The sequence below is a fragment of the Gracilinanus agilis genome, chromosome 2 (genome assembly GCF_016433145.1).
Source record: "Gracilinanus agilis isolate LMUSP501 chromosome 2, AgileGrace, whole genome shotgun sequence".
NCBI classification, from domain to species: Eukaryota; Metazoa; Chordata; class Mammalia; order Didelphimorphia; family Didelphidae; genus Gracilinanus; species Gracilinanus agilis.
In genome coordinates this window covers 387,392,239-387,408,509 of record NC_058131.1, presented here as the reverse complement: position 1 = coordinate 387,408,509, position 16,271 = coordinate 387,392,239, and the positions used below count along the sequence as shown (strand labels likewise).

General features: G+C 37.2%; 1 protein-coding gene across 1 annotated transcript in view; it reads left to right on the top strand.

Moving 5' to 3' along the window:
- Window positions 1-16,271, top strand: part of GALNT10 (polypeptide N-acetylgalactosaminyltransferase 10) — a 171,665-nt gene that overhangs the window by 47,014 nt on the left and 108,380 nt on the right. The gene's annotated exons all lie outside the window — the stretch shown is intronic.

The following is a 16,271-nucleotide window of genomic DNA, read 5'->3' as shown; positions in this document are numbered from 1 at the left end:
GAATAATAAACTAGAGAAATTCCATGTGAACTGGAAAGATCTCCAGGAATTGATGCAGAGTGAAAGGAGCAGAGTCAGAAGAACATTGTACACAGAGACTGATATACTGTGGTAAAATCGAATGTAATGGACTTCTGTACTAGCAGCAATGCAATGACCCAGGACAGTTCTGAGGGATTTATGGAAAAGAACGCTACCCACATTCAGAGGAAGAACTACAGGAGTGGAAACAGAAGAAAAACAACTGCTTGAACATATGGGTTGAGGTGGACATGATTGGGGATGTAGACTTGAAACTAACACACCAATGCAACTACCAACAATTTGGAAATAGGTCTTGATCAATGACACATGTTAAAACCAGTGGAAATGTGCATCGGCCATGGGTGGGGGGAGGGCGGGGGGGGTGAAGGGGAAAGTAGGAGCATGAATCATGTAACCATGTTAACTTTTCTAAAAAATAAATATTAATAAATGTTTAAAAAAAGAAAAAAAGAAAAAGAAAACCAATTCCTGCCCTCAGAGAACTTACAATCTAATGAATAGATGACAGCATATAAAAAAAAGTTGGAAAGGAGGTACCAGGGGGCTCTAATGTAGGAGCATCTTGTTGTCTGGAGTTGAAACCAGACAGAGCTTCAATTGCAAAGTGGAATATATAAACACAATAGAATATTATTGCAACATATGAAATAGACATTTTCAGAGAAACCTATGTTATGTGAACAGATGCAGAGTGAGGTGAGAGAACCAGAACACTTTATAGAGTAATAGCATTGTAAAGAAAAGTGATTTTGAAATATATAAGAACTCATGTCAATGCAATAACCAGACATACCCCTGAGGACCAATGCGTTCTACTCACCATCTAACAGAGGATTGTTAGATCCAATGTACAGAATGAAAAATGAATTTTGGAACAAGGCAAATGTATGGCTTTGTTTCCTTGGCTATGCTTATTTGTTACTAGATTTGTGTTTTTATTTTATTTTTTATTGGATTCATGGGAAGAATGGCTAGTAATAGATAGTGTTGCTAAAAAAAAAAAAAGATAAGAAAAAGAAAGGGAGAGTATTGAAGTATTTTTTTAAAATACTCCAAAGAAATTGGAGAGAAATTCAGAGGGAAAAAAAAACACTTTGAATTTATCATATACATGGAAGGAGGATGGTGAAAGAGCTTAGTTTATTCCAAATGAGGATTGGTTGAAGGAACTGGAGGTATTTAGCCTGGAGAAGAGAAGAGAAGAGAAGAGAGCAGGGATTAATCCTTACCTTCTTTGGACTCAGAAGGTTGAACTACAAACAATGGGATAGAGCTACAAAAGGCAAATTTAGCTTTGATGTGAGGAAATACTTTTTTTTTAATTAAATTTTATTCCAACAACAAATTTACATACAAGTTTTCCAAAGTTACATGATTCATGTTGTCTCTCTCCCCTCTTCCCTCCCTACTCTCAGAGATGATAAGCAATTCCACTGGGTTATAAATGTATTATCACTCAAAATATATTTCCATATTATCCATTTTTGTAAGAGTAATCCTATAAAACTCAAACCCCAAATTATATACCCAAATAAACAAAAGATAAATCATATGTTTTATTTGCATTTCTACTCCAACAGTTCTTTCTCTAGAGGTGGATAGCATTCTTTTTCATAAATCCCTCAGAATTGTCCTTGATCATTGTGTTGCTGTTAGTAGCAAAGTCTATCACATTTGCTTGTCCCACAGTATTTCAGTTATAGTGTATAATGTTCTCCTTGTTCTGCTTATTTCACTCTGTATCAGTTCACATAGGTATTTCCAGTTCTTTCTGAAATGACCTTGTTCATTATTCCTTATAGCATGATAGTATTCCATCACCATCATATACCACATTTTGTTTAGCCATTCCCCAACTGAGGGACATCCCTTTAATTTTGAGGAAAAACTTTCTAACAATTATTACTGTCACAAAGAAGAATGGGCAGCTTCAGAAGGGAATGGGTTCTTCACATCGAAGGTTTTATTTTAAATTTTCATTTTTATTCTAGTAACTAATCTACACATAAGTTTTCCAAAGTTACATGATTCATATTGTCTCCCTCCCCTCCCTATAGCTGACAAGCAATTCCACTGGGACATTGGATGTTTTAGAGCAAAGACTAAAACTTGTGAGAAAGGATTCTTTGGGGGAATATAGGTTATTATAATAAGGTATGGGGTTTTTTTGGGGGGGGGCTCTTCCAACTCTGAGATCTGTTTCTGTGAAATGTCCCTTTTCTATCAAAGATAGTAATAAATGGTAGTATTGTGAGTATGACTTGTATGACGCACATCACTACCATCAAGTCAACAAACATTTATTAAGGCCTTACCATGTGCCAGGTATTGTGCTAAGTGCTTAGGATATAAAGAAAAAGCAGAAAACAACCTTGCCCTCAAAGAGATTATACTTTAATGGGGAAATATTACACACTCATGCACACACACATGCACGTGCCAATATATACTATAGATACAATGTGGAAAAGATATTATAGGGATGGCAGGGTTGGGGTTAGCAGGGAAGGGCCCAAGAATAACCCCCTACAGAAGGTATTATTTACTTGTCTTGAAATTAAGACAATGGTTCTAATAGGTGGAGAGGTAAGGAGGAAGAACAGTCTAGTTATGGGCATAGAGATGGTAGGAGTATAATGTCTGAAGAGGAACAGAGACTAATATGGCTGTTTGTAGAGTATGTGGAAGGTAGAAATATATAATCAGACTGGAAGAGTCCAGCTTGTGAATGGCATCAAATGCAAAATGGGGTATTTGATTTTTGATAACTAGAGGTAATTTATTTGCATGCATTTTATTGCATAAGGAAGTGGCCAGGAGGAGATAGGAAAATCACTTGAGTAGGGTTTGGAAGGAAAAGGGAGAATAGCAACAGTGAGGCCCCAAAAGGACCAATGAAACATTTTTCAACAGACTAAAAGGAATAGAAAGAAGTTCAGAAAGAAGCAGACAAGGAAAGTAATGTGTGCAATTTATTGTTGTTGTTGTCATTATTATATATGTATGTAGACTTTTTTTAGGTAATAAATTTCAAATGAAGATTCGTGGTTTTATATATAGCCTTTTTGTGTTCTACTTTGTACTTGGAAATGTGTTTTTTTGGTGTTTTATTTCAGAATAAAAACTTTAATTTTAAATCTCTTTGGCAGCTGTGTGGAAGGCGATTGGAGTGGGAACAGATTTGAGACAGTGAGTCCAATTAGAAAACTATGGCAATAGTCTAGGTGAGAAGTAATGAGGGGCAAAACTAGGGTATTACCTTTATGAGTGGAATGGAACATACATAAGAGATGTTGTAGAGATATAAATGACAAAATTTGGCAACCACTTGGACATATAGGGTGAGGGGAAATTGAAAGTAGAGAATGGCACCATGGTTACAAATCTGGGAGACTAGAAGGATAGAGTTACACTCAACAATAATAGAAAGTTCAGGAGAGGTGAGGTTTTATGGGGGGAAAAGGAATGAGATGTTTTGCACATTTACAGCTTGAGATACCAACTTGGACAATCACTTCAGAATGCCCGGTGGGCAATTAGTCATGGTTCAGACTAGGGATATGATAGATAGAAAGACAGACAGACAAGACAGAGGAATCATTAACAGAGACGTGAACACTGAATCCATGGCAGCTGATGAGATTACCAAATTAAGAGAATATATAGAGAAAAGAACCGAGTCTAGAACAGCTTTGGGAAAGGCTCACAGTTAATGGGATTAGCTTGGGTGAAGATTCAAGAAAAGAGACTGAGGAGTGGTCAGATAGGTAAAAAGAACCACATCAGAGAGGTGAGAATACAGGACTTCAGTAGTTCAAATGCTATGTACTGAGGAGTCTAGAAAGATGAGCATTGAGAAAAAGCCTTTAAATATGGCAATTAAGAGATCATTGGTAATTTTGGAGAGAACAGATTCATTGGAATGCTAAGAGTGGAAGTCAGATTGCAGAGGATTTAGAAGAGTGTGGGAGTGTCAGTCAATAAATCAAAAAACATTTGTTAAGGATTTACTGTATGGCAGGTACTGTGCTAAGCAAAGGGGAGATGGAGAGGACTATATATTTACTGTGTTGTAAGTGGGTGGTAAAAAGAGATTAGTATGTGTGGCTGAGTTGTCATCTTTTAGGAAGTAAAAGTATTATTGTGTACATATAATTTAAGGTCCTGACTAGGTGGAAGGAATACTATTTCTAACATTGAAGTGGGTGGAGCCTTCAAATATGGATTAAAGACTTTTAAAAAGTGAGAGAGAATTAGCATTATGTCATAGGAAGATCAGGATCAGTGAAAGAGCCAGGAATATTTAGCTTTAAAAAGAGAAACCTTAATGGGTACTTAACTCACTTTTATATAGTTGTCAACCAGAATAAAAACACAAAGCTACCAAAGCAATTATAATAGAGGTCTTTAATTGAAGTAGGAAGATTAATCTGGGAAGAGGCACAGAATCTTAGTCCTGGGACTTGCACTGAACTACAGAATGCAGTGTGCTTATATAGGTTTTTTTTTTCTCTTTTTTTTAAACCCTTAATTTCTGTGTATTGACTTATAGGTGGAAGAGTGGTAAGGGTAGGCAATGGGGGTCAAGTGACTTGCCCAGGGTCACACAGCTGGGAAGTGTCTGAGGCCAGATTTGAACCTAGGACCTCCAGTCTCTAGGCATGGCTCTCAATCCACTGAGCTACCCAGCTGCCCCCTTATATAGGTTTTTGGAGAAGAGAGAAGGGCATAGGCAAGTGATGGCAAACCTTTTAGAGATGGCATGCTGGGCCCTGCCCTCACCCCAACCCCCCAGCCAAAAGCCATCCCCTCCCAACCCCATCCAGGTACTGTGCCCCCCCCCCACACACACACACATGCTGGGTGTGTCCCACCCCCCCTTACCCCACACAAGGGAGAGAGGAAGCACTCCCATTGGGCTGCTGGGTGGAGGGGTGGGTGAAATGAGGAATGTTCTCAGCCAGTGTAGAGAGGGGGAAGGGAATGCCTGGATCACTCTGCTCCAATTCTGCTGCCTGTGAGTCGCCCACCTTACCCTCAGTGTGTTCCCATGGGGCTGCTGGGCAGAGGGGCAGGGGATGTGAAAAAATGTCATCAGGCGTGGTGGAGAGGGAGGGTGGCCGGGTGCCCACAGAGCGTGCTCTGTGTGCTGTCTTTGGCACCCATGCCATAGGTTTGCCATCACTGGCATAGGCCCTGCCACCCTCTTGGGAATGCATTTGCACTAGCCACAGTCAACCATGTAATAGTTTAGGATACCTCCTGAGCAGCCTAGATACAAAAGGAGAAACTAAAACAGAAAGTGTACTTAAGATTTGGTTATATATGCTAATCCTATCTAAAGTGATCAAAGGGGTGCTAGAGGGCTTACAGTTCAGTTTAAGACAAGAGTCAATAAGGGGTTGCATAAAACCAGATTGTCATAGTATAAAAAGATTCATAAAGTACTTTGAGGAGGATCATATGACTTTTATCTTCACAATAACCCTTTAAAATAACTGGTATATAGGGGGCAGCTGGGTAGCTCAGTGTATTGAGAGTTGGGCCTAGAGACAGGAGGTCCTAGGTTCAAATCCGGCCTCAGCCACTTCCCAGCTGTGGGACCCTGGGCAAGTCACTTGACCCCCATTGCCTACCCTTACCACTCTTCCACCAAGGAACCAATACACAGAAGTTAAGGGTTTAAAAAATAAAATAAAATAACTGGTATAAGTATTATCAGTCCCTTGTTACAAATAAGAAAAACTGAGGTTTAATGAGATTAAGTAATTTACCAAAGGTCACATAGCTAATTTGTATCTGTCAGGATTGGAACCCAGATCTTCTAGATTCCAAATCTAACACTATTCTCCATGCTATCTTGTCTTGTCAGTTTATTAAACAGATGAAGGTAGTCATATGGAAGAGAGATTAACATTTTGTGTAACTTGCAACTAGGACCAATGTATAGAAGTTATAAGGAGGCAAATTTCATCTCATTATAAGAACTTTCCAACAATTAGATGGGCTCCTGTCATTGAAGTATTTAAGAAGAGATTGCTACTTGTCAAGGATGTTATAGAGGGGATTCCTACACTGGGCATGGGGTCAAACTAAATGATCCCTGAAGCAACCTAAGGAAAAGGAACACAAGCATGGCCTCAAGCATGATTTATAATATTTCTCTGAGGAGGTAAGCAGAGGTTGGAGGAGATCACTCCTTTCTCTCTACATTAATAACTATTACATTTTTCCTTCTGGGAACCATAAAGAATGTTTTCCCTTGACTACTCCCATAGTATAGAAATGTCACTGTGTCCCAGTGTTAAAAGACCTGATGAAGAATTTCCAGGGAAATAAATGAAGATTACATGGAAATCAATTATACGTGAAAATTTTACTTCTCTGAAGACAACTTTATTCAGTTTTATTTCCTTTTTGTTTTATACCAGTTCCCCCAGAATGATTCTTAAAAGTGTTTGAAACCAACTCAACTTGAATAATAAGTAGTAAACCTCCTCTGCTGTTGGATCCTTCTAGAAAAATCATAGGATGTCATGAAAGGGAGGACTCTTAGAAAATGGAACATAGACTGTTAGATCAAGAAGGAACCATAGAACATAGACCATCAGAGCTGGAAGGGACCCTAGAGCCCTAGAATGTTTGTTTTCTTTTGATTGCTTTGCTATAACAGAAAGCTTTATAATAATTGCCAGTGGGGAATGATTTATATAATGGCTGCATAGTAAAGGGAAAAACTAAAAGACTTGAGAACCGTGATCCACGTAATGGCCAAATGTGATTCCCCAAAACTGACAATGTATCTTATTTTCCATCTTCTGGCAGAGAGGCCTGAGTTAGAGGCCTAGGAAGAGATATTCATGTTCAGACATGGTCATCATGTAGATTTGTTTTGAAAGGTTATACATTCAAAGGAGTTTTATTTTTCTTTTTCAGAGTGGGAGAGTTGGAGGATAGTGATAGTAAAGATAAGAAAAGGAAAAGAACAAAGGTAGCACCAGTTAATCATATTAAAAAATAGAGGAGAGCAGAAGAAGTTTTCCATTTTTTATACATATTGAAATATTCATGTTTTGGGATATTTAAGTGTATGATAAAAACATTTTTAAGAAAAAGGTAACATGGCCAGTGTGAAAGGTTCCCTTTTGAAATTCTAAAATAGTTTTTATAATTTTACTTCAAGTTCTGAGTTTGTTAATGACTTTGGAGGTAGAGGTGTCAGTATTATGGGAGCCAGTGTTTAAAAAGTGACATCAGAAGAAGTCCCCCAAAGGTCTAATTATTTTAATTCAAATGTGTGGCTTTAAACATTATAGGTATGTGGATCCCATGAAAGAGAGAGTGTTTGGGACACAAGTCAGATCAGGCATGTGGTTTTAATATTTTTCTTCAAACATCATTGTGGTGTTTGCAACAGAAAACTTGATTTTTCCTGTTGTTCAATAATGAGTTACAGATGTTTTGAACATTATCACTTCTATATGAGCTTTGACAAACATCTCTTGGAAACCAAATGCTCCGTAAATATTGCATATATATTTTGCATTTTCTGCCCTCCTCTTATTCCCAGTGAAGTGCTGAAAAGTATTCCCTTAGTTATTTCCTGTACATATCAAATAAGAACACTGGGCTAATAGTGAAGAGCTGGGAGTTTCAGTCACAACTCTTGCTATTTATTTAACTAGTTTTACTTTGCTCCCCTGATCATTAGGTACTTCCCCTGTAGAAATGGGGAAAGACTAGATTACTTTTGTTATTTCAGATTGTTTGCAGTTGTGCTAAGCCAGATCCTCTTTAGCTAAAATGCTCTATGTTGAATATTGACCATTCTGTTTTCTATGCTCTAATGTATTTTCCAGACCTAACATTGAGTAGAATATGAAAAAAACATACTTTATTGAGTTGGGATCTTCTCAGTTAGGTTTTTGTCTGTTATTCTGTTCTTTCCTAGTCTATATTTGCAATCAGGTAACCTTCTATGTTCTATGTCTCTTACAAATCTATTCAATGCTCTGCAGTCTTACCTTTTATGAACTCTTTTGAATTTGGCTATGACATTCCTGGGGGTTGTCTTCTGAGGATTTAGTGTAGAGGGTATTCTCTGGGCTCTTTCAATGTCTATTTTGCCCTCTTGTTCAAGGACATAGGGGCAGTTTTCTTGGATAATTTCTTGTAGTATAATATCTAGATTTCTATTTGTCTCTGATTTTTCTGGAAGACCAATAATTCTCAAGTTGTCTCTTCTAGACCTGTTTTCTTGATCTGTCATCTTCTCATTGAGATATTTCATGTTTCCTTCTATTTTGTCAGTCTTTTGACTTTGCTTTATTAATTCTTGCTGTCTTGTGAGGTCATTGGCTTCTACTTGCCCAATTCTAGCCTTTAAAGACTGGTTTTAGGCTATAATCTTTTGGTTTTCCTTTTCAGTCTGGTCTATCTGGCTCTTCATGGCTTCCAGCTGGTCATTTCTGGTCTTCAATTTGCTTATCATTTCATTTGATTTCTGAACCTCAATTTCCAATTGCAAAATTCTGCCTTTTAAACTGTTATTTTCTTTTTGAACTATTTCCCACTTTTCTTGCCAGACCTCTTCCATCTTTCTCATGATCTCAGATTTGAACTCTTCAAGAGCTTGTGACCAATTTTCATTTTTTTAGGAAGGTTTGGATGTCTTTAATTGCTTGTCCTCCTCTGCTTTCTGGGTTTTTTTCTGTGCAAAAGTTATCAAGTGTTAGAGCTTTTTTCTTGGTCTTTTTGGTGTTTATTTCTTGGGCCTTGCTTGTCATCATTATGCTTTCTCAGCCAGAAGTCTGAGTGAGGCAGGTAGACTCTGTGAATAGAGCTAAGGAACATTTTTTGCCTGAGGCTACTCTTCGAGTCTCCTGGCTTCCACTGTCTTTTAGGCCTCTGCTGTCCGGGGCCCCTCTCAGCTTCACTCCTGTGCCCAAGGTCTGTGCTCCCCAGCCTCCTGAGGTCTCTAGTCTAACTGTTTTCAGGGTCAATCCCCCAGTAGTCCTAGTCAGCTGCTCAGAGATGGGAAATTGGCCCATGCTTGCTCCTCTGCCCGAGGTTCTCCCCTGAGTCTCAGCACGCTGAGCTGATTCCACTGTCTGCTGCCTCTCTCAACCCCACTCCCATGCCCAAGGTCTGCTCACTCTAGCCTCCTGGGGTCTCAAATCTTGCTGCTCTCGGGGGCAATCTCCTGGTGGTCCCAGTTAGGTACCAAGAAGCTAGATTTTGCGCCCCCGCTTGCTCTAACTCTGGTGCGCAGCCTCTGACTCTGGTACTATGGGTGGGTTGGGGGAGGGTTGATCAGCTCGTGTTTTGATTGGAGCTATTTTCCCCCTTATAGCATGGAAATACCCAGATCCCACATACCTTCGATACTGCTACCTATTGTGAGATCCCTTTCATCTGGATTTGGTTTTTTTGTCCTTTGGAAGTATGCTGTATTGGATCAGTGGTTAGGAGAGTAAAGCACCCTGCTTCTACTCTGCAGCCATCTTAACCCAGAAGTTCCCCCTTTTATGAACTCTTCATGTAAAAGAGTTACAGGCATACTAGTAATATGAAAAACAAACCAAGAAATAGATTTTTAATAGTGCCACTCCTTGCTCATGATTTTGTTCTTTAAATAAGAATTGGCTTCACCATTTAATTTTGATGATGTGATTATAAAGTTTATAGCCATAAAACTTGAGGAGTGATATCTCAGTTCTCTACAACTGAAAGATGAGGAAATTTATATCTGTTTTGGTCCATTTGGATTAGTTAAAGAAAAAGAGCATGGGAATTGAATGTCCTTGAGAACTCTGGTTCAACTTGACCTTTAAAATACCAGCCTATCTACCTTTTCTATACCCTGAAAAGGCAATTATTGTTGTCTTCAAATATTTGAAAGTCTCTGTTATGCAGAAAAGGAATTTTAGATTTCTTCTACTTGGCTCCAGAAGGCAAAGTGACTAAGTATCTTGGCAGGTTATCAGTTGGTATTTTAATTTTTAGTTTGCATTTTTAAATTAAAGCTTAGTTATTAATTTTTTAAATTAAGTTTTAATTTATTTGGTTGGATGAATAAAAGTAATGTCATTTATAATGGAGTACTGAGTGAATGTTCACTTTTTTAAAAGATAAAAATTGAAATTCCCTGGATACACCCCTTGATGAAATGTACTGGGCATATTTATACTTGGAGTGTTGTGTATAATTCTGAGTGCCACATTGACGAGTTAAAGGATGATAATGAGACTCAACATTATGACATATAAGAATCCACTGAACAAAATGTTCATGGTTAACTTGGAAAAGAAAAGATCTGTAGGAGTCATGATCAGTAATTTGTCATGTGAGGTAATTGGTACTTAATAAATTTTTATTGATTGATATGAAAGAAGAAATAAATTTTTTAAAAACTTGGTCCCAGCAAGAAGTACTAGGAGCAGGGGCAGCTGCTGGATAGAGATGGATAGAGAGCCAGGCCTGGAGATTGGAGTTCACTTCTAGCCTCAGACATTTCCTAACTGTGTGACTGTGGACAAGTCACTTGACCCCAGTTACCTAGCCCTTACCGCTCTTCTGCCTTAAGACTGATACTCAGTGTCAATTTTAAGACAGAAGGTAAGAGGGTTTTTGGTTTGTTGTTGTTTTTTTAAGTGATATAGTTTTATAGGATTTTAAAGGTGACTTTCTCACACCTTCAAAGAGGTGGAAAGTTCACAGGTGCACACATTAGCCATAGGGTATAATAAAGTAGCATTTTTGCCTTCATTTGTTATGAATTAAGGAACTTGGGAAGAAGTTGAATCTACTAACAGATTTTCAGACTTTCAAGGTATTGTTTGGTTATGCTGATTTTTTTCTCTTCTTTTTCTTCTTTTTTTTTGTATTAAAAATATTGTTTGTTATAAGTATCTTTCTTATAGCAATCCTGTGATATTCTTGGTACAAATATTCTCTCTCTCTCCCTCCCTCCCTCTCTCTCTCTCTCTCTCTCTCTCTCTCTCTTATCCATCTATCTCTCCATCTCTCTCCACTTCCAATTTCTCCCTAGCTATTGATTCTGTGCTGACAACAAAGATGCCCAAGTCTTCTCCATCCTTAAAATACTTCCTGCCTAGATCCTATCCCCAGTGTCTATAGACCTCTCTATTTGTCTCCCTATGCTGACTTGAGCTAAAAAAAAAAATGACTGATTTTTTCTTGTATTTCATATCAAAACCAGTCTATTTTCAATTGCATTTGGTGGTAGATGAGAGAGTGCTGCCTTTTTCCTATATAAGACTTGATATTCCAAACCTCTCTGAATCTACATTAAGGCATAATAATTAATATTTGCTGGATTGTCCCTCCATTTTATACATAAGAAACTAAGGCTTAGAAATGGGTATGACTTCCCCACCATAATAAAAATTGTCAGTAATGGAGCCAGCATTCAAGTGCAAGTTTTCTGATCTTTCTGCCCTACCACACCATGCCTGTCAAAATACAGCCTCTATTGTGAACCATTGGTCAAGTCACCCTCCTGCTCTGGCCCTCAGTTTGATTTGGTCATAGGATTTTAGTTCTGGAGGAAATCTTTGAAGAAATCTAGTCCTAATCCTTCATTTCCCAGATAAATTTTCCCAGGAAACCTTTATCACAGACCATGTCAATACATGAGAAAATGTGACAGAGATAGACTACATGATTTCTAAAGTTTCTTACAGCCCTAGCATTTTATGATCACCAAATAATTTTATGCCACCTATACATGTCCTCTGTATGACACCATCAGTGCTATGCCTCCCAAAACGGATTGTTTCAGGGAATACAAATCCATGAACTAAAATCCCATCTACTTGTTGAGAAGTCATAAAGATAAGGTATGTACTTGGGATAATGGAGTTGGACCTTAAAGGTTATCTTGGTCCAACTCACTAAACTGATTGCTGAAGTCCCTTCAGGAGTTCTTTGTGATCTGTAAACTTATTTGTTTTGAAAAAGTATTTTGGTAACTATTTCAATATAATTTATTTGCTATATAATTTGTTTTATGCATTTGAAAATATTCTGAGAAGATATCCATGGGCTTCACTAGATAGACAACCAAATAGGGCCATGCTCTATCTAGGTGAGCATCCCTAAGAACAGGCCATCTGGCCTCTTTGAACACCTTCAGTGGCAGGGATTTTGTTTATAAGTCTTAACCATTTCATTGTTAGCAGGTCAATATTAAAAAAATCTTAACTACATAGAAATTTGCTTCTCAATAATGCCCTCCCATTGATCTGAATTCTGTTTCCTAGGGGTTAGGTAGAATAGATGAAAAGTGGTGGACTTAGAATGACTTTAAGGCCCGTTTCATCTCTGACTTAGCAATGATAATAATAATAGATGTGCTTTATAAACACTTTAAGGTTTGTAAAGCACTGTTTCAAATATCTCATTTTATCCTCATAACAATCTTAAGAAGTAGATACTATTATTATACCTATTATGTGGGTAAGAAAGCAAAATACATATAAGTTGTGACTTGCCCATTGTCACATAGCTAGAAAATGTGGTTCCTGCTTCCAGGGCCACCACCCTATCCACTGAGCCACTTCAATGCCTCAGCCAACTTCTATGATTCCAAAAAGAATCCTATTCTTTGACCTCCATGACTGAAATGTAAATAATTAAAAGGGAGCTTAGAAATCATTTTGTCTCTAACACCTTTATTGTGTAGATGAAGAAATTGAGACCTAGAAATGAAATGTTTTGCCCAAATCACCCAGATCCAGAAGAACAATCAAGGTTTCCAGGTGTCATTTAGCTTCCCATAATTAAATTATTATTCTAGACATTGTCAGAATGCTTTTGGCCAGGAAGGAGGACTATTGATGAAGGCAGTAACTGCTATGGTACCACTGCTTTGCATGTGGTGAATGAATTTCTAGACCTAGGGAAAGAAGATCATTTCCTCAGAAAAAGAGGTGGTTGTTTAAACCTTATTATTTAATAGACTTTTGTATACTGTCCCTCAGTAAGTATGAAAGCTTTGATGCACCATGACCCCTTTAAAAATTACTCTAAATTCCTCTTTCATTTTTATGATCCATCATATCAATTAATACTAGCTTACATTCATAAAACATTTTCTTTACAACTTCCATGAGAGGCAAGTAGTATAAATACTATTATTCTTCTCTTAAAGAAGAAGAAACTAGAGCTCATTGTGACTTGTCCAAGGTCTCATGGCTGTTAAGTATTAGAACCAGAACTCAAAGCCAACACCTATTTCACTACATGAATGGCTCTTCTCAGGAGAAAATTATTTTGGTCACTCTATTTCTGGGAAATTGAATGCTAGAATACACCTTTTTAAAAGATACATTCAGCAAGGAAGTCACCTCACAAACGTAATTCTCTTTAAAGTTTATTTAACATGAAACGCCAATTGATTCCCATTGGCAGCTCTCTCCAATGTAATATCTTTTAAAGTGAATATTATTTGACTTGTTCAAGTGAGTCAACTTTGCCTCTTTGTTCAATAAATTTAGATTCTATTCAGAGACAGAAATCAATATATAAAACTGTTACAATTTAATTTGTAATAGGTCTTATTCAGTGAAGTCTTAAAGGAAATGTTTAAATATTTATTTATAAATCAACCACCAAAAATATAGGACATTAGTAGTACATTCTGTTTCATCACTTGACATAATTTATGAGTGCTTGCCCTATTAACTCTAAAGGTGTTTGATGTGAGGTTAATAGGGGAACATGTTATTATATGACTATTCAGTCAGTCACTTGTGAAAAATTTTATTTCAGAAGTCAATAAATGTTGTGGACATCAGTAATTTCATTTTACAAGCCATCATTGAAACTTACTAACTTATCCTCTACCTTTGGTCCTAATGAAGAAATGAAAAAAAGCTATTGGCACCAAGGCCCTCAGAACAGTTTTATCAAAGTGAAATCCCTGGGGTTATCTGTGCTTTTTTGTCCTTCAAAGGCTGAGATAGAAACTCTTTGAAAACTTAAATTCAGTTTTGACTTCCGCAAAAGTGGGAGGTGATTGTTGTATTCTGATATTTGAAGGGGAATTTTAGACTCATTCATGGCCCAAGAGACCAAAACTAGAAGCAGTGAGTGAGAATTGCACAGAGGAATATTTTGACTCCATGTAAGGAAAACTTCAGTACTTAGAAGTATCTAAAAACAGAATATTCTACCTTGAGAAAGATAATGAATTTCTTGTCATTGAAGATGTTTGAGAAGAGAGTGGGTGATCACATATGAAGCTCAAGATTTGTACACCATTTCTAATAAGTTCTGTTATTGGAGAAGTTGTGCTTCTCTCCCAGAAAGGAGCCATTAGTCCAAAGCTGTATTGATATTCTAGTTGAGTAACCTTGGAGATATATATTTTAAGATGGTTTGAGTTAAACTTTATAAAGTTTCAGTCTTTTATTTGTGATGTAATACTAAGACTAAATAAGAGATTTTCTAAACTATCTATCAACCCATTCATTTTACAGTAGCAATCAGTAAACATTAAAGTACCTACTATGTGCCAGGTACTGAGCTAAGTGATAAAAATACAAAGAAAGGCAAAAGACAGTCTCTGCTTTTGATACACTCACAATCTAATGATAGAGACAATATACAAACAAGCTGTATACAGGATAAATTGAAAATCATCAACAGAGGGAAAGCACTAGAAATAAAAAGGATTGAGAAAGGCTTCCTATAGAAGGTGGGTTTTTAGCTGGGACTCGAAGGAAGCCAGGAAGTGGAAGTAAAGAGGATAATTGATTACAATGTGAATTAGCAGTGGGGCAGGGACAGGAGATCTAGATCTTCTAAATTCAAATCTAGTATTCTTTCACTTACACCTTATTGCCTAAACATGTAACATAATCAGCAGAGAGAAAAGATACTAAAAAAAAGAGATTGTTCAACCATCTCCTAGGAAGGCAATTATATGTAGATGTGCATAAACCATTGCTGTTTTGAAATAAACAGTATAAAATTAGCCAAATTTAGAGCCATTAGAGATATACCTTAAGAATTCAGAATCAAAATACTTTATAAATTTAAAGCAGGTTTGTACAATTAAAAAACCAACCTTTGTAACTGCACAAAAAGTTATTAATAAGTACACTCAGTCTTAGAATATAAAAGCCATAAGAAATATCAGAATGTAATGGACTTTCAAGATTGTCTCTCATTTTCATTAACATAGATCTCATTTGATTCTAACAACCAGGAAGACAGACAGTTCAAACACAAAGTGTTTGATATAAGAACAATTAGTTTGGGAAAAAATATATATATATATACATATATATATATATATTAGAACAGAACGTAGAATGTCGGAGATGCAGGGGATCTCAGAAATGTGGTACAACCTGTCCATTTAATAGAGATTGTACCATGTGGTGGAAAGAGAACTGACTTTGAAGTTATCTGAATATGAGTCCCTGTTCTGGACATACACTCAAACTCTAAGCCTCAGTTTCCTTATCTTCTGAGTTGGGATAATATGTCCTTCACAAGATCAGTTTGATTAAAGAGCTTTGTAAGCTTTGAAACGTTACATAAATGTGATCATTGTTACAGAGGAGGAAATGGCAGCCCAGAGGAATTTTAAGGACTTGGCCAAGGCCCCCAAAATCCAAAATTTGAGCCTGGATCTTAGGATTCCTAGCCCAGTACTCTTTTTTTTTTCCATCACAGAGCTTTTATTATGTATCTGGTTTTAATCCTCCCAGAGGTGTCTCTTTTCCTTATAACAATTCACCAATACTGTACAAAATTCACTTCTTATATATTCCAGAGTTACATGCATAGAGATAATTGACCCAGCAACCTTCCAAGTCATGGCTCAGCTTGGGCTTAAGTCACAAGCACAATGATCTCACAGCTTCAACTTCTCCTTCTTGGATATTTCTCAGCATCCTAAAGCTTTAATTCATCATGAATTGGTAGTGTTTGCTACAAAAAGGCATGAGAAAGCATAGTGAGTGCTGGAGATCAGACTAGAATAAGGGAGAATCCCAAGTATCTTTCTGCCTTCATGGCTGCTGGAGAGTGCATTATGATAATAATGGGATTTGAGTGACAGCTGAGACTCCCCCAAACCTAAAATTTGCCCATATAAGCCATAGGCCCTATCTTCATTCTGAATCCTGGTGCTATAAAAGGATCATACTGATAGCAGAGGTGCTTCCTATTTAAGGAAGTACAAGAGAAAC